At 43.1% G+C, this 19,378-nt stretch overlaps 1 protein-coding gene across 1 annotated transcript in view; it reads right to left on the bottom strand.

Annotated features, from left to right (window-relative positions):
• Positions 1-19,378, bottom strand: part of SNTG1 (syntrophin gamma 1) — a 1,036,287-nt gene that overhangs the window by 709,886 nt on the left and 307,023 nt on the right. Inside the window, exon 3 of the mRNA XM_063923704.1 lies at positions 4,829-4,868. The gene's annotated coding sequence lies outside the window, so the exon portion shown is untranslated. The remainder of the gene's footprint in view (positions 1-4,828; positions 4,869-19,378) is intronic.

Raw genomic sequence — 19,378 nt, 5'->3', positions numbered from 1 at the left:
ATTTCTGTGAATGGGTGGGTATTGTCCCCAGGGCCTCCAATGCTGTTAAGATGGCTCTGAAAAGTGTCACTGTAAAAACAATCCAGGTATCCTCTTAGTCTCACAATTTTATTTAAATATGGCTAATACTAGCAGTATTAGAAAATAAAAAATAGAAACACTTAATAAAACAAAAGGGTGGTATTAAGGAGCTAAACCTTGATGCGGCATTTGCACGTTTACACTGTGTACGTTTATTATTACTAGCTAGATGCACATAGATGCTCATACCCATGTTTACTACTCAAAGAGAAGAATGTTTACCTTCCAACCAGGGGCATTGTTCGGTCTCATGTCTCTCATCTATCTCTTGGCAATGCCCCATAGATTATCTTTTTTCTTTAGCCCAGGTAAGACGCTTATGACGTTGTTTGTTGTCCAGGAGTGGTTTGACAAGAGGAATATGACATTTGAAGCCCATGTCCAGGATCCGTCTGTGTGTGGTAGCTCTTTATGCACTAACTCCAGCCTCAGTCCACTCCATGTGAAGCTCCCCCACACTTTTGAATTGCCTTTTCCTGACAAGAAAAAAAGAACTGGTCTGTTGCTCAGTGGTCCAAAGTCCTCTTTTCTGAGGAGAGCAAATTTTGCATCTCATTTGGAAACCAAGGTCCCAGAGTATGGAGGAAGAATGGATAGGCACACAATCCAAGATGCTTGAAGTCCAGTGTAAAATTTCCACAGTCTGTGATGATATGGGGAGCCAGGGCATCTGCTGGTGTTAGTCCACTGTGCTTTATTAAGTCCAGAGTCAATGCAGCCGTCTACCAGGACACTTTAGAGCACTTCATGCTTCCTTCAGCAGACAAGCTTTATGGAGATGCTAACTTCATTTTCCAGCAGGACGTGGCACCTGCCCACACTGCCAAAAGTACCAAAACCTGGTTCAATGACTGTGGAATTACTGTGCTGGATTGGCCAGCAAACTTGCCTGACCTGAACCACATAGGGCATTGCCAAGAGAAAGATGAGAGACATGAGACTGAACAATGCAGAAGAGCTGAAGGCTGCTATTGAAGCATCCTGGTCTTCCATAACACCTCAACAGTGCCACAGGCTGATAGAATCCATGCCATGCTGCATTGAGGCAGTAATTAATGCAAAAGGGGCCCAAACCAAGTACTGAGTACATATGCATGATTATACTTTTCAGAGGGTCGACATTTCTGTATTTAAAATCCTTTTTTTATTGATTTTATGTAATATTCTTATTTTCTGAGATTTTGGATTTGTGGTTTTCTTAAGCTGTAAGCCACAATAATCAAAATAATAACAAATAAAGGCTTGAAATATCTCACTTTGCATGTAATGAGTCTATATAATATATTAGTTTCACCTTTTAAGTTGAATTACTGAAATAAATGAACTTTTGAACGATATTTTAATTTTCTGAGTTTCACCTGTATAAATAACTGATAATAAATAAATACATCTAGAGACCATTGCAAACAATGTTTTCTTAGGATTTTTTTATTTAATGTCAAGATGTGTTTTTTGTTATTTGTATTTATAAGAAATTCAGCTTGGCAACAATAAAATGCTGAGCGCTCTGGTCCTATTTTCCCTATGGTAACTGTCCTCCAGATATTGGGGGTAATTCTGAGTTGATCGCAGCCTCAAGTTTGTTAGCAATTGGGCAAAACCATGTGCACTGCAGGGGAGGCAGATATAACATGTGCAGAGAGAATTAGATTTGGGTTGACTGTGTTCAATCTGCAATCTAAATTACAGTGTAAAAATAAAGCAGCCAGTATTTACCCTGCACAGAAACAAAATAACCCACCCAAATCTAACTCTCTCTGCACATGTTATATCTGCCTCCCCTGCAGTGCACATGGTTTTGCCCAACTGCTAACAAAATTCCTGCTGCGATCAACTTGGAATTACCCCCATTATGCTATCTGACCTGCCTGAGGCATCCACTGTAAATCTAAAGGGGGGTACTCACGGAGCGATCGCTGCTTAAAATCTAAGCAATCTGACTAGATTGCTTAGATTTTAAGCACGATCGCTCCGTGTGTAGCCCCCTCAGCGATAGCGATGCGCAGCCCCGCGCATCGCTATCGCTGCTGCTAGATTGGCCTGCATGCAGGCCAATCTAGCGGGTCGCTCACTTCACCCGCTGGGTAAAGTGAGCGGCCCCCCCGTCTCCCCCCGCACGCTCAGCACAGATCGCGCTGTGCTGAGCGCCGGGAGAGATGTGTGCTGAGCGGTTCGCTCAGCACACATCTCTCTGCCATCGGCCAGTGAGTACTGGCCTTTAGAGCTAAAATATCTTCACTTTGTCAACTGTACATATAAGACATTTTGCGGCAAAAGCACCAGTGACTACCATGCGTGGGAGTTTAACAATTACAAACAATATATAATTGCTGTATCCACAAAGTTTTATGTCTGTATTATGAAGCATCCTCTGTTTTGTTTATCTTTTAGTGAAAAATGACCATGAAAAAGTGTAACATTGTTTTGCTGGTTTTTATTTCTTTAATAAAGCATTTTCTCAGAGATGTGCTCTACATTTTTATTCAAACAATTATTAAATCAAAATGAATATAATGTCCCTTGTATGACATGAGCACATAGCAATAGAAGATGATTCTGTCCTAAATTCAACAAAAAGAACGGGAATTATAAATTATTTACAGTATACGCACTGTTTAAAAAACAGTTTCATGATTTGTCCCAGATTATCTATTGTTTTTAGGTTATTTTCGTTACATAAAGATAATAAAACTGACTTATTTTACGCACTTTTCCAATGTAATAACATTTTATTACACAAAAACTGAAACAAAATTATTTCTGATAATGATCCACGTTGACTGACACATTAACCACTGAACTAGCTAATATTTTTGAAATAACTATTTTATATTAAATTTCTTTTTTTACACTTTTAAAAATACGTACAGATTCTTTAGAATATCAGTAATTGATATATTGATTTATCGCTGATCGAACCATCGCAACCACCATGGCTTTACATTTTGCTGCAGCTGCTCTTCTCTGTACGGGTGTGGTAATGAAGGTCGACAGTAACTAGGTCGACAATGTCTAGGTCGACCACTATTGATCAACAGTAAATAGGTCGACAGGGTGTCTAGGTCGACAGGGTCTTTAGGTCGACATGTTCTAGGTTGACAGGTCAAAAGGTCGACATGAGTTTTTTATGTTATTTTGGTGTCATTTTCTTCTTAGAGTGACCGGGAACCCCAATTAGTGCACCGCGTCCCTTCGCGCTTTGCTTGGCACAGATTACCGTTCCAATCGTAGTCCATGTGGATCGTTAAGTATGAAAAGGTTCAAAAAAAGAAAAAAATTGTGAAAAACTCATATCGACCTTTTGACCTGTCGACCTAGAACATGTCGACCTAAAGACCCTGTCGACCTAGACACCCTGTCGACCAAGTTGCTGTCGACCAATAGTGGTCGACCTAGACATTTTCGACCTAGTTACTGTCGACTTAGAGACTGGATCCCCTCTGTACATGCTGGATGTACACAAGGAAGGTGAGGGCTGCTTCTTTCACATTTCCCCAATGTCTGCTAATCTCTGCAACCGCAGGATGGGGGATACCGCCAGGCTGCCTGATCGACAGGGATCGGCAGCAAGGTAGGTAACAGGGGAGTAAACAAGGAATCAGAAGGGCAGGGAGGTTCCGCTGAGAGTGGCAGCTGCTGGAAGATTATCCCCCCCTCCCCCCGGGAAAGTGGACAAGTCTCCCAGAGTTGCCTGCACTCCATCAGCCACCCACATACCGAGTAATGAGGGTGCACTGAGTACCCAATGATGCAATCTGCACTGAACTGCATCACTGTAAACCACTGCCAAACCCTCCTCCCCCCCTTTGTACATATATGGTAATCCCAGTACTGTACAATTGGTAGGGTGGCTATGATGATGTGAATGCATAGCCACTCCTCCACCCACAGCCTCCTTCACCACATCATGCCTCTCATTGCCCTCTGTGACAAGCCACATCCCCGGCATCGCCTGCCACTGTGCCAACCTGGCTGCCCCTCCTGAAGCCCTTCAGTCAGCAACTATGAAAATCCCAAACATTCATACAGCATTAAGCACAGAGGGATGATTCAGGTCCCAACGTACTTGATGACCATGTCACAAAGTCGCAATGTTCGGTACTTTGCGCATGTGCAGTACTGGTACTGTGCTATCGGTAGCTGAGAGGGTGCAGACATCAACTGATTGACAGCCTGCAGCCATTTAAGTGCAGTGATGGCCTGCTTTTCTAAAAAACATAAGCAGAGAAGAGAAAGCTCAATAACAGGGAACCCAGCATGTCACCTGAACCAGTGGACGAATGTCATGTCCCTGAGAGGGGAGATTTTTAAGTGCAAGACAACGGCAAAAAACACTACTGTATGAACACATTAGCAACAGACTATAATGTTGTGGTGGTGTACTTTACCTTCAAAAGGGTCTATATACTTAGCCTTGGAGAGAGATAAAGTGGATGGAGATAAAGTACCAACCAACCATTTCCTAACTCTTATTTTTCATACACAGCCATGGCAGTTAGGAGCTGAATTAACCCCTTTAAAATGGGTAAGCTTATACAAATGGGAGGTTCCTGTTTTCAGAATACAGTACAGTGCATATCATCAGACAAACAGCTGGTGAAATTAGTTTATATATCGTAGGCTAGCAAAATACTCATGTGTGATAATATAAAATAATAAACATTTTAAAATAGTTGGAAAGTAATGTCATCATCATCATCATCATGGAAATAAAATACCCAATGTAACAACTCTTAGATAAGAATACCTTTTGTGTTGGATAAAAGTAATTCCTGAATCGGCATCATCTGTAAACAGAAAAAAAAGAAAAGATACCCGTTTAGTTTACTTTTCCATAGGCATATTAACACATATCTTAAACAACGTTTTCAGAAACTGTTCCATAATGACTGCTGCAAAAATAAAAATAATAATGCATGATAAGCAGTGCTGACCACAAGTTTGGTTTGTACTGTATATACTATATTTTCTGTAGGATTAAACAAATGAACATGGAATGCTTGATGTAATGTTTAATTATAAGTATGTTAAGATCATGTATACTGTAGACATTTTTTTTCCGCAGAATCTTTCATGGAATATTAGATTCAGTTATAGCATTGGGTTCTGCAATTAGATTTATTTATTTGTACAGCTGCAGCACTAAAAGAGCACTGTGCATATATAATGCTGTCCTCTTATAACAAAAAAACCCTTCAGAAAATGTGGAAAGAAGCTCAAAATACTACACTGAGGAATATTTTATCCTGAGGAGGCACAGTTTAGAAAAGATAAATGTGAAGTTTGCTTTGATGAAGGATATAGGCGTCTGAGAATATGCATTAAGGAAAATATATATTTAGAGAATTTCTTCTATGTACTTTGTATTCATATAGAAGAACATTTCTGGCAGACCCTTATGATCCAGGATCAAAGTCAACAGTGGAAATTGAGGTGGATTTGCATGCTAATTTTCCAAATATGATTCTGTGCAATTCAACAGTGAAAATAGCTTCAGCATATTATACAGTACGTTTTAGAATATGGCTCTGTTAAGTAGAGTAGAAGCCTTGCTATTGTTTTGTTTTTCTCTTTTTTGGAGCCCCTCTTTAATGAAATCTAACAGCATGTGCAACTGATTCCTGAGTTTGGGTCCTGGGGCCTAATTAAGACCTGATCGCAGCAGCAACATTTTTCTCTATTGGGCAAAGCCATGTGCACTGCAGGTGGGGCAGATATAACATGTGCAGAGAGAGTTAGATTTGGGTGGGTTATATTGTTTCTGTGCAGGGTAAATACACTGGCTGCTTTATTTTTACTCTGCAATTTAGATTTCAGTTAGAACACACCCAACCCAAATCTAACTCTCTCTGCACATGTTATAACTACCCCACCTGCACTGCACATGGTTTTGTCCATTAGATAAAAATGTTGTGCTGCGATCAAGTCTGAATTAGGCCCCTGATTACAATGATTAGGATTAATTGAACTGGATGGGAAAATTATTATTTTGCAACTTATATCTACTGCAAGCTGGGCTGCCCCCGGAGACTAGTGCCTGCAATGACAGCTCTATCTCAGTGACAGCAGCTGGCTGCTGCAGGACAGTATCACATTGTAGCACTCGTCTCATGTCACTGCAGAGGAGCCAGCATTTTGGTGTCACCCCATGGAAGGATTACACCAAGTGCCGGATTAAAACCTATGAAGGCCTCCAGACATTAGAAATCTCAGGCACCCCTTCGAAAATTGTCTCCTAATACATTTTTCATTTTACCAGCCACCAGTCTACAAAGCTGAAATCAAATTATTTTGATTTGTTGTCACAGGGCCTCTAAAAGGCATTGGGTCCATAGGCTGGCACCTACTCTGCCTATTTGGTAATATGGCATTGGTGATATCTGGGTGTGGCCCTCGCCCCCTTATGACCCTGTGATCATAGTAACACTTTGAACGTAGTACTGTACACTCCACATGTTACCAGGACTTTACAACACCTAGCCAACAGCAAAAAGCAATAGCACTAAGGGTAGAACCAAAACAGAACACAGGAAAAGACTAAGGTCAAGTGGTAGAAGGGAACTAGAACAGCAAAGTCATATAAGGTACAGAGAAGAACATTATGAATACAGTATCAGGCAAGGGCACCAATACTGAAGCAATCAAACTGGAGATTACATTGGATCTGGACTAGAACTCAGAGGCTTAACAATGACTGCAATCAGCAGAGGGTATATATAGACAGCTAGTCAGAATATATGAATCAAAGCATCTAAATCAAGCTTTGTTATTTAAAGGAATATACTATTTTTGCCCAGTGATAATAGTCACAAGACTGTCAGATAAATCTATTACAAGTTACTGCAGAACAGGAATAATGTATCTCCTACCGTAAAATACAGTATAAGGTTACATAGAAGCCATCAACGTTATAAGTCACATAATTACCAAACAACATAGAATAGTTATGAACAGGGTAACATGTAAAAGCAATCTGCTTAATGTATTATAAATTATTTACCGCTTTAATTTATCAGACAATGTAGACGGCTAAGAGTTTAAACTTATTAAGTGGTATATCTTGACCTTTAAGATTTTCTCAATAGGAAATTAGTATACAGTAATTCTTAATCTACACACTACACATATAAACTTGTATTTAATGCCCTATATTATAAAGGTTACTGTATGTTAAAAGCGGATTTTAGTTAAAATGCAGCAATGTAGGTTTTCATTTTGTGTGCAGATTTTAAATAGTTATAGTACAAAAGTAACATTATTAATAGAAAAAACAAATGTATTTACTGGTAAGTACAAAGAGCAAATCTGCCGTAGTCCCCAAGAAACAGTCAATATTTAGCTTTATATGGGGAATGAGTACAGTCTGACTGCAGACCCTAATTCCAAAGATAATAAGAGGTGCTATCATGCTATCATATTGTGACTTGTAGTTCCGCACAGAAAAAAAAGAGAATTGAGATGCACAGGCTATAAATCAGTATAATTATTATAATCTCTGCAACCTAACAAAGAACAAAATTGAGGTGCTTAGCATAATTTTGGGCCAAAAATATGAGCCAACTTTGCAAAATGCCCGATGTTTTCAGCTATAGCCTCAGACATCAGACATATTGATGTTATTGGCTCGCATTGCAACCTGGTCATAGCTCCTACTTCTTTATTACATAACACTTAATAACACGTTAACTTCTCACTAGTGTGATACCTTGGAGCCTGGGCTGACCTAGAGTGTCCTGTGCCCTGGACTAGAACCTTAATGTTAGGGACCCACCAGATGAGGTCACTTGGGCACGGCTGGTGAGCTCATATTTTTGCTTTATGTTAGATTGCAAAGTTTATTATAATTATTCTGATTAGCAGTGCTTAGTAATATAGAGTGTGCTTTTGCATTTTTTGTTTTTCCTGTGTGGAATTTATAGCTTTATTAAGTCTTGTGCAAGTTACTCCGTGAAATACAATAACAAATAATATTTGCTGTCATATTGTTAGTGCACGTGCCTATATTCATGTTTGTAAACAAGTACAGTATTATTAACCTGAAAATACTTTCCTTCCAACAAAGTAATTTCAGTAAATCAGTGGTTTATTTACTTATGTTTCAAATGTGAATATGTTTTCTGTATTTAACTAGGGTTGTATCTTTAATAGGATTATTAAGAGAATGTTAGAAGGGGAGACATTATCTTGTGTTTATTTTATTTACTGATTAACTCTTTTTTTTTTTTTTTTACTGGGAGCAGACACTTAACCATGCAGCTAAGAGTGGTCACATCCTCACAGTGACCAGCGTGCCCCCAATGCAGAGCAGACCTGCTGTACTTGATCTGTTTCATACAGTAATAAGAAGTTGCCAGCTCTAGCAAACAGCCAACATGTCATCTCCGGTTTTATCAATGAGTCGCATGTCAGCTCCAGTCCTAGCAAACAGCCAGCATGTTAGCTTCAGTTTAAGCAAAAATCCGGCATTTCAGCCCCTGTTCTAGCAAACTGCCAGCATATTAGCTTCAGTTTTAGCAAAAAGCCAACATATCACCACCAGTTCTAGCAAACAGTCGGCAGGTCAGCTAGAGTTCTGGCAAACAGCAAGCATGACACTTCCCTTTCTAACATTCCAGATAGCATTTCAGCTCCCATTGTACCAAACAGCTAGCATGTCATCTAATATTACAGCAAACTGTTGGAATATTAGCACTATTTGTGGCAAACAGCCGGCATGTCATCTCTTGTTCTGCTAAAAGGCTGACATGTCAGCTCACATTGTAGCAAATAGTTGACATGTCAGCTCCTGTTCTAGCAAAGAGCCAACATGCCAGCTACAGTTCTGGCAAACAGCGGGCATGACAGTTCCCATTCTAGCAAACAAATTGCATGTCTGCTCCCATTGTAGCCAACAACTGGCATGTCAGTTCACGTTTCAGCAAAGAGTTGGCATATTAGCAATAGTTGTGACAAACAGCCGGCATGTCAGATTCAGTTCCAGCAAACCCCCAGCATGTCAGCTCCAGTTCCAGCAATCAGTGGGCATACAGTATGAGCCCCCTTTTTGGAAAACAGCCAGCATGCTAGCTCCAGTTGTAGAAAAGATTGAGCATGTCAGCTCCAGTTCTAGCAATCAGTGGGCATACAGTATGAGCCCCCTCTCTGGAAAACAACCAGCATACTAGCTCCAGTTCTAGCAAACAGCGGGCATGTGAACTGATGTTCTAGCAAACAGCCAGCATTTCAGTCAGCATTGAGCTCCTGTTCTACCAAATACTGTAGCTGGCTTGTCTGTTCCAGTTCTAGCAAACAGATGGCATTTATGAAACAGTAAGCGCAAACCTAGATCAGGGTAAAGAGGTGGATGTAATCTTTTTAGATTTTGCCAAACCATTCGACACTGTACCACACATGAGACTTATCTACAAGCTACAAGAATCAGGGCTAGGAAGCACAATATGCACTTGGGTCAAAAACTGGTTAGATAATAGAGAGCAGCGCGTTGTGGTTAATGGATCTTTTTCAACTTGGACTGAAGTGCTAAGTGGTGTGCCGCAAGGCTCCGTATTAGGACTGCTATTGTTCAATATTTTCAATAACGACCTAACAGAAGGTCTAGAGAGCATGGGGTCAATTTTTGCAGATGATACCAAATTGTGTAAAGTTATAGATGCGGAGGGGGATGCTGAGTCGTTTCAGAACGACTTAGTTAAATTAGAAGCTTGGGCAGCAAAATGGAGAATGTGCTTCAATACAGACAAGTGTAAGGTAATGCACTGTGGTAACAAGAACAAAAATAACACCTACCTACTAAATGGGGTAAAATTAGGGGATTCTGTACTGGAAAAGGACTTAGGTGTCCTCATAGATAGCAAACTAAGCAGTAGTACCCAAAGTAGGACTGCAGCAAAGAAGGCTAATAAGATATTAGCATGCATAAAATGGGGAATTGATAGTATTATACTCCCGTTATATAAATCACTTGTGAGGCCACACCTTGAATACTGTGTACAATTCTGGGCACCTTACTACAAAAAGGATATCCTGGAACTAGAAAAGGTTCAAAGGCGGGCGACCAAACTAATTAAGGGTATGGAGATGCTGGAATACGAGGAAAGGCTTGCAGACTAGGCATGTTTACACTGGAAAAGAGGAGATTAAGAGGGGACATGATCAACATTTACAAATATATAAGGGGACAATATACAGATCTTGCGCAGGACCTGTTTTTGGTTAGAGCAACACAGAGAACTCGTGGACACTTGCTAAGGTTAGAGGAGAGGAGATTCCGCACAAGACGGCGTAAAGTCTTTTTTACGGTAAGGACGATACGTGTTTGGAATTCCCTGCCTGAGGGAGTTGTAATGGCCGACTCAGTCAACACCTTTAAGAATGGGTTAGATAAATTCCTAATGGATAAGGATATCAAGGGTTATGGGGCATAGTCACGCACTATGGTTATTATAAAAAAGAGGGGTAAAACGTAACGGCAGTCATCAACTTCAGTCAAAATTGTATACAAAATAATCATGCATAGGAGACCACAAATAGGTTGAACTCGATGGACAATTGTCTTTTTTCAACCTTAGATACTATGTTACTATGTTACTATGTTACTATGGCATGTCAGCTCCAGTTCTATCAATCAGGGGGCATGCTAGCTACAGTTCTAGGAAACAGCCAGGATGTCACCGGAAGTTCTAGCAGACAGCCAACATGTCAGCTTTTGTTCTAGCAAACAGTCAACATGGCAGCTCCAGTTCTGGTAAACTGCCTGTATGTCAGCTCCAGTACGAGGAAATCGTCGGCATGTCAGCTCCAGTATGAGGAAATAGTCGGCATTTCATCTCCAGTTTTGGCAAATAGTTGGCATGTCAGCTCCAGTTCTGACAAATGGCCAGCATACCAGCTCCAAATCTGACATACAGCCAGGTTTGGGCAGAATTCCTTAGTTCCATGGGAAGTGGGATCAGAAAACACACCAGTGTGCCCCTGTTAATACTGTGACACCGGACACAGTGCCTCACGTGGGCTCGATACATTGTTAATTGGACCCTGGAGCATTTGTAACATGTGACATGGTGCAATGTGTTGCAGTTTCAGTTGATTTGGAATGATGGTAGGGCTTGGGTTTGGGACAGACCCCATGAGGCCATGAACTGCAGTTTTCAGCAAGGCACCGTGCAGGCTGGTGGTGGTTCCATAAGGGTGTGAATTGTTATACATGGCATAAACATGTCATTGACTGGTAATCACTATGTTGCATTGCTTGATGACCATTTTTAGCTCTTTTTGGACTTCATCTACCCCCACAGCAATTGAATAGTAGGAGCAATGCACAGTGTTATCAGTCGTAAGATGTCCAGAATTAGTTTGAGGAGCTCTTTGGAGAGTTCTGACGAATGCCGTAGCCACCACTTTTGCCTGATATGTTTGGTAGAGTGTTGCGGTGTCGGATAGGGATGTTAGTCCACACAACGGCACTTAACCAGGATGACTGGTTTATTCAGATAACAGAAATAACAGCTTTTAGTATATAGAAGATATTCTGCAGCAACAGGAACGGTCAATATACATTTGAAGCAGTACAGCGGTGACACAGCGATTCAGTACACACAGGATGTGGCTGCAGGGTGTAGACTAGTTCACACACTGGGGAGAGTAGAAGCTGCACGTCAGTGCAGTTGTCTCTCCCAGGAAGAACTCCCTCAGTCTGTGCACTAAGCACCTCCTCCTGCACTGAGCTGACACTAGGAGGGAAAACACTAGAGCAGGGAAGCTGCCTCTAGTGCTGGGATCGGAGACAGACAGCAGAGTGATCCACTGTCTAACAATATGAACCCAGTTGAGCATTTATGGGACATGGTGGAGAGGTCTACTTGCACCCAGACATTTTGCATCTACAAACATAAGGGAACTGTGGGAAGATATTAGAGATGCGCAGCGGACACTTTTTCGTGTTTTGGTTTTGAATCTGGTTCCTCGCTCGTGTTTTGGATCTGGATTGGTTTTGCCAAAACCACCCTTTCGAAAGGGTTTTGGTTTTGGATCTGGATGATTTTTGAAAAAACACAAAAACAGCTAAAATCACAAAATTTTGGGGTAATTTTGATCCTACGGTATTATTATCCTCAATAACATTCATTTCCACTAATTTCCAGTGTATTCTGAACATTGCACACCTCACAATATTGTTTTTAGGCCAACAGGTTGTTGGATGACTTTGTTAAGCGACACAAGTGTGCAGTATAAACACCTGGACCATCTAGGAGTGTCACGGCAGTGTCAGAGAGGAAGACACTTTTAAAAACTAGGCCCCAAACAGCACATCATGCAAATAAGAAAAAAAGGGGCAATGAGGTCGCTGGTTGAATAAGCTAAGAGACACAAGTGTGCTGCACAAACACCTGGCTCATCTAGGAGTTGCACTGCAGTGTCAGACAGGATGGCACTTTTAAAAACTAGGCCCTAAACAGCTCATCATGCAAAGAAGAAAAAGAGGTGCAATGAGGTACAGTAGCTGGATGACTTTGCTAAGCGACACAAGTATGCGGCACAAACACATGCCCATCTAGGAGTGGCATGCAGTGGCTGAATGTCGAACGTGGCCCGCAATTTTTTTGGCTACCGACAGCATCTCCTGCACGCCCCTGTCATTTTTCCAAAAATTCTGCACCACCAAATTAATTGTATGTGCAAAACATGGGACATGCTGGAATTTGCCCAGATGTAATGCATGCACAATATTAGTGGACTTATACTGCAGTACCCCTGAGCTTATACGGCTGCACCACTGGACTGGACTTATACTGCAGTACCCCTGGACTTATACGGCAGTGCCACTGGACTTATACGGCAGTATCCCTGAACTTATACGGCTGCACCACTGGAGTGGACTTATACTGCAGTACCCCTGGACTTATACGGCAGTGGACTTATATGGTTGCATCACTGGAATGGACTTATGAGGCAGTACCCTATGACTTATATGGCAGTACCCATGGACTTATACGGCTGCACCACTGGACTGGACTTATACGGCAGTGCCCCTGAACTTATATGGCTGCACCACTGGACTGGACTTATACAGCAGTACCACTGGACTTATACAGCAGTAGCACTTGACTTATATGGCACTACCACTGGACTTTTACTGCTGCACCACTGAACTGGACTTATACTCCAGTACCCCTTCTCTTATATGGCAGTACCACTGGACTTATACGGCAGTACCCCTGAACTTATACGGCAGTACCCCTAAACTTATATGGCTGCACCACTGGACTGGACATATATGGCAGTACCCCTGGACTTCTACGGCAGTACCCCTGGACTTATACAGCAGTACAACTGGACTTATACAACAGTACCCCATGACTTATATAGCAGTACCGCTGGACTTATGCAACAGTACCACTGGAATTTACATGGCTGCATAACTGGACTGGACTTATACGGCAGTATCACTGGACTTATACTGCAGTACCCTTGGACTTATATGGCAGTACCCCTGAACTTATACGGCTGCACCACTGGAGAGGATTTATACATCAGTACCCTGGACTTATACGACTGCACCACTGGACTGGACTTATACAGCAGTACCACTGGACTTATATGGCAGTACCCATGGACTTATACGGCTGCACCACCGGACTGGACTTATACAGCAGTACCCCTGAACTTATACGGCTGCAACACTGGACTGGACTTATACGGCAGTACCCCTGTACTTATACGACAGTAACCCTGAACTTATACGGCTGCACCACTGGACTGGACTTATACAACAGTACCCCTTTACTTATATGGCAGTACCCCTGGACTTATTCAGCAGTACAACTGGACTTATACGGCAGTAAGCCTGGACTTATATGGCAGAACCCCTGGACTTATACGGCAGTATCCCATGACTTATACGGCAGTACCCCTGGACTGAACTTATACAACAGTACCTCTTGACTTATATGGCAGTACCACTGGACTTATACGGCAGTACCCCTGAACTTATATGGCAGTACCCCCTGAACTTATACGCCTGCACCACTGGACTGGACTTATATGGCAGAACCACTGAACTTTTACGGCAATACCACTGAACTTATATGGCAGTACCACTGGACTTATACAGCTGCACCACTGGAATTATACGGCAGTACCACTGGACTTATACGGCAGTACCACTTGACTTATATGGCACTACCACTGGACTTTTATGGCTGCACAACTGGACTGGACTTAAACAGCAGTAACCCTTCACTTATATGGCAGTTCCACTGGACTTATACGGCAGTACCCCTGAACTTATACGGCTGCACCACTGGGGTGCACTTATACGTCAGTACCCCATGACTTATAAGGTTGCACTGGGACTGGACTTATACAGCAGTACCCCTGGACTTATATGGCAGTACCCATGGACTTATATGGCTGCACCACTGGACTGGACTTATATGGCAGGACCCCTGGACTTGTACGGCAGTACCCCTGAACTTATACGGCTGCACCAGTGAACTGGACTTATACAGCAGTACCACTGGACTTATACAGCTGTACCACTGGACTTATACAGCAGTACCCCTGGACTTATATGGCAGTACCACTTGACTTATACAGCTGCACCACTGGACTGGACTTATACAGCAGTACCCCTGGACTTATATGGCAGTACCACTGGACTTATACGGCAGTACCCCATAACTTATACAGCAGTACCCCTGAACTTATATGCCTGCACCACTGGACTGGACTTATATGGCAGTACCCCTGGACTTATACGGCAGTACCCCTGGACTTATATGGTAGGTACCACTGTACTTATACAGCAGTACCACTGAACTTATACGGCTGCACCACTGGATTTATACGGCAGTACTACTGGACTTATACGGCAGTTCCACTTGACTTATATGGCACTACCACTGGACTTTTACGGCTGCACCACTGGACTGGACTTATACAGCAGTACCCCATGACTTATATGGCAGTTCCACTGGACTTATATGGCAGTACCCCTGAACTTATATGGATGCACCACTGGACTAGACTTATATGGCAGTACCCCTGGATTTATGCAGCAGTACCCCTGGACTTATGCAGCAGTTCCCCTGGACTTATACGGCAGTACTACTGGACTTATACAGCAGTACCGCTGGACTTATACAGCAGTACCGCTGGACTTATGCAGCAGTACCGCTGGACTTATACAGCAGTACTGCTGGACTTATACTGCTGCACCGCTGGACTGGACTTATACGGCAGTACCCCTAGACTTATATGGCAGTACCCCTGGACTTATACGGCAGTAACACAAGACTTATGCAGCAGTAACCTTGAACTTATATGGCTGCACCACTGGCGTGGACTTATACGTCAGTACCCCAGGACTTATACGGCTGCACCACTGGACTGGACTTATACAGCAGTACCCCTGGACTTATATGGCAGTACCCATGGACTTATATGGCTGCACCACCGGACTGGACTTATACGGCAGTTTTCCTGGACTTGTATGTTAGTACCCCCTGAACTTATATGGCTGCACCACTGGATTGGACTTATACGGCAGTACACCTGGACTTATACGACAGTACCCCTGAACTTATACGGCTGCACCACTTGACTGGACTTATACGGCAGTACCACTGGACTTATACGGCAGTACTAATAAAGGAGTGAACTCTGGCACACAGAAATAAGGTCAGCCCAATCAAAAACCCCAAAAACTTGCCCAAATACAGGTGAAAGTGCAAATATACAAAATAGAGGGATATGATCAAAGGCGCCCAATGATAATTAATGCAGATAAACTAAAAGGAAATGTATATAAAAATTGGGAAAAAATGTAAAATCAACAAAACAGAAGTCCTTGGGGCATCCGTCTTGAGCCAAATGTCCTCAGTAAACATGTAAAACAAAAATCTGAAAAGAAAACCAATTTGTAGTATTGTATAGATAAGGAGTTTTCGTGGTGTCCAGAAACTGGAGCCCTGGTGTACAGTGAGACTTGATAGAAGAAAGAATAGTATCTCACCACCTTTCTGATATAAATTAGAGCGTACCGAAACTCACATAGAGTAAAAAAAAAAAAGAATGCACATAAAGGTATCTTTGTCTAGTCAATTAGTAAAGGCACAGCGTACCCCGCTCACATGTGTAATGTGTTCATTCCGTGTGTAAAGATATCTTTAAATGATGATCCAGCGAGGTGGATTCAATGGAAAATTGCTTTTTTATTTTGACAAAAAATACCAATTAAAAATGTATGGAAACAAAAAAAAGACCATATCTATCACTCTTAGGATACAAAACAGGGACATTGGGAGAAGATGTTAAAAACTCCAATACAGACAGGCGATCCGGAATACCCTCTGTACAAAACCCCAGTGTACCTCACAGGTGAAAATAATGGCCAGACTTGCTTCAATAATAAAATGGAAAGCTCCACTCTCAGCAGTACCCCTGAACTTATACAGCAGTACCCCTGAACTTATACGCCTGCACCACTGGACTGGACTTATATGGCAGAACCCCTAGACTTATGCGGCAGTACCCCTGGACTTATACGGCAGTACCACTGGACTTATACAGCAATACCCCTGGACTTATACAGCAGTGCTGCTGGATTTATACAGCAGTACCACTGGACTTATATGGCTGCACCACTGGACTGGACTTATACGGCAGTACCCCTAGACTTATATGGCAGTACCCCTGGACTTATATGGCAGTACCACAAGGATTATGCGGCAGTACGCTTGAACTTATATGGCGTCACCACTGGAGTGGACTTATACATCAGTACCCCTGGACTTATACAGCTGCACCACTGGACTGGACATATACAGCAGTACCCCTGGACTTTTATGGCAGTACCCATGGACTCATATGGCTGCACCACCGGACTGGACTTATACGGCAGTTCCCCTGGAATTATAAGGCAGTACCCCATGACTTATACGACAGTACCCCTGGACTTATATGGTAGTACCCCTTGACTTATATGGCAGTACCACTGGACTTATACAGCTGCACCACTGGACTGGACTTATACAGCAGTACCCCTTGACGTATGCGGCAGTACCACTGAACTTATATGGCAGTACCACTGAACTTATATGGCAGTACCACTGAACTTATATGGCATTACCCCTGAACTTATACAGCAGTACCCCTGAACTTATATGGCAGTACCCCTGAACTTATATGGCAGTAGCCCTGAATTTATATGGCTGCACCACTGGACTGGACTTATATGGCAGTACCCCTGGACTTATACGGCAGTACCACTGGACTTATACGGCAGTACCCCTGGACTTATACGGCAGTACCACTGAACTTATACGGCTGCACCACAGGACTGGATTTATATGGCAGTACACCTGGACTTATACGGCAGTACCACTGGACTTATACGGCAGTACTCCTGGACTTATACGGCAGTACCTCTGAACTTATATGGCAGTGCCACTGGACTTATACGGCAGTACCATTGGACTTATATGGCAGTAACACTGGACTTATATGGCTGCACCACTGGACTGGACTTACACAGCAGTACCCCTGGACTTATATGGTAGCAGCACTGGACACCACCACTGGACTTGTGGCAGCACAGGACACCACTGGACTGATGCAACACAACACAGCACCACTGCACTGGACTTATACAGCAGCAGCACTGGACTTCTGGCAGCAGAGAACACCACCACTGGACTTATGGCAGCACAGGACACCACCACTGGACTTATGGCAGCACAGGACACTACCACTGGACTGAACGTGTACAGCAGAAGCACAGGACACCACCACTGGACTTACGGCAGTACAGGACACCACCAATGGACTGATACAGAAAAACACAGCACCACTGCACTGGACTGGACTTATACAGCAGCACTAGACTTATTTCAGCACAGGACACCACCACTGTGACTGGACTGATGCAGCACAAGACACCACCACTGGACTTATACAGCACAAGACAGCACTGGAGTGACACATAAGAAAAGGTCACCACCCCACGTGCCACACCACTTTTCCGCACAGACACATCCTCTCGCTACACTCTCCAGGACTGGAGTGAAAATGGCAGCGACACACGGCTCCTTATATGGAATCCAAAACCCACAAGAATCCGACAGCGGGATGATGACGTTTTGCCTCATTCTGGTTTCCGAGTATGGTGGAAAAACCCAAGCCAGACTTGGATCCGGGCTTGGGACGTGATGTTCGGTGGGGCTCGGTTCTCAGAGAACCGAACCCGCTCATCTGTAGAAGATATCCAGATAGCAAGGGTCAACATCTCTCCAGACATCTTCTGTTCACTTGTGAAATCGATTCCCAGTAGTTGATTTCTCTTAGGCACATGAGGTATGTGCCTAGGGGTGACACTTGCTGAGGGGGGTGGCAGAGCATGATCACTTGCATGAGAGCCCTGCTAGGCCAATGTGCAGATGAAGCCATGTGCCTTTTTTATTTTTTTATTGTCATTATGACTTATTTTTTATTTTGGAACTGATGAGGGGGCAATTGTCAGTTAATTGTGGGGATGGAGGTTGCGTGCGGATGATGCTGCTTTGGCAGCCGGGAGGCTCCAACATGAAGGGGCCAGCCCCCTCCTTAGTAAATTAGAAAAAACTAGTATTTGTGCGTGGGGCGCAGGCATGGGTGGCTGATGGGCGCTACCTACTGGCAGCAGATGCAATCGTTCACCCCCCAGGAGAGGGAGGAGTGACTGCCTCTGCAGCTGCCTCTCTCCCCAGCCCACAATCAGCATGTTTGCTGGGTTGGGAAGAGAGGCTACTGCAAAGGCAGTCACTACTCTTTCTCTCTGCACCCAAGGTGCTCTCTACAATGGGGGGCAGGAAGTGAGGGGGGCAGCAGATCCTCCCCCTATTTCGACACCACTGGTCTTGGGCACTTAATAGTATTGTGAGCATAAATTGTATATTGCTTTTATGTCTGCAAGAAATGTAAAGAAGTGCAGGGAAACTGAGAAGGATTGAGGCTGACAGCAAGGGTGAGTAGTGCCTGGTCTGGGGTTCCTCTCTGCACCCCTTTAATTCAAGTTTAATTATACGGAACACAATTTTAAATCTGCACCGAGATCTTGGGTAAACCTGTTAATCATATTTTGCTAACCAGATGTAGCTAGACTTTTTGGTGCCCTGTGCCAAAACAAGAATTTGCACCCCCACCCCATTTTTCCAAAAGTGACATAAGGCTCATGCCCTCATGGGGAAGGGGCATGACAAAATTGATCCTAGAGAAAGCCCACCCAGATGGTCTGCATTGTAAGAGCATAGGGTCTGATTCA

This window comes from Pseudophryne corroboree, chromosome 5, assembly GCF_028390025.1.
Source record: "Pseudophryne corroboree isolate aPseCor3 chromosome 5, aPseCor3.hap2, whole genome shotgun sequence".
Taxonomy (NCBI): domain Eukaryota; kingdom Metazoa; phylum Chordata; class Amphibia; order Anura; family Myobatrachidae; genus Pseudophryne; species Pseudophryne corroboree.
The sequence above is the reverse complement of the archived record's forward strand: the minus strand, read 5'-3'. Positions and strand labels throughout refer to the sequence as shown.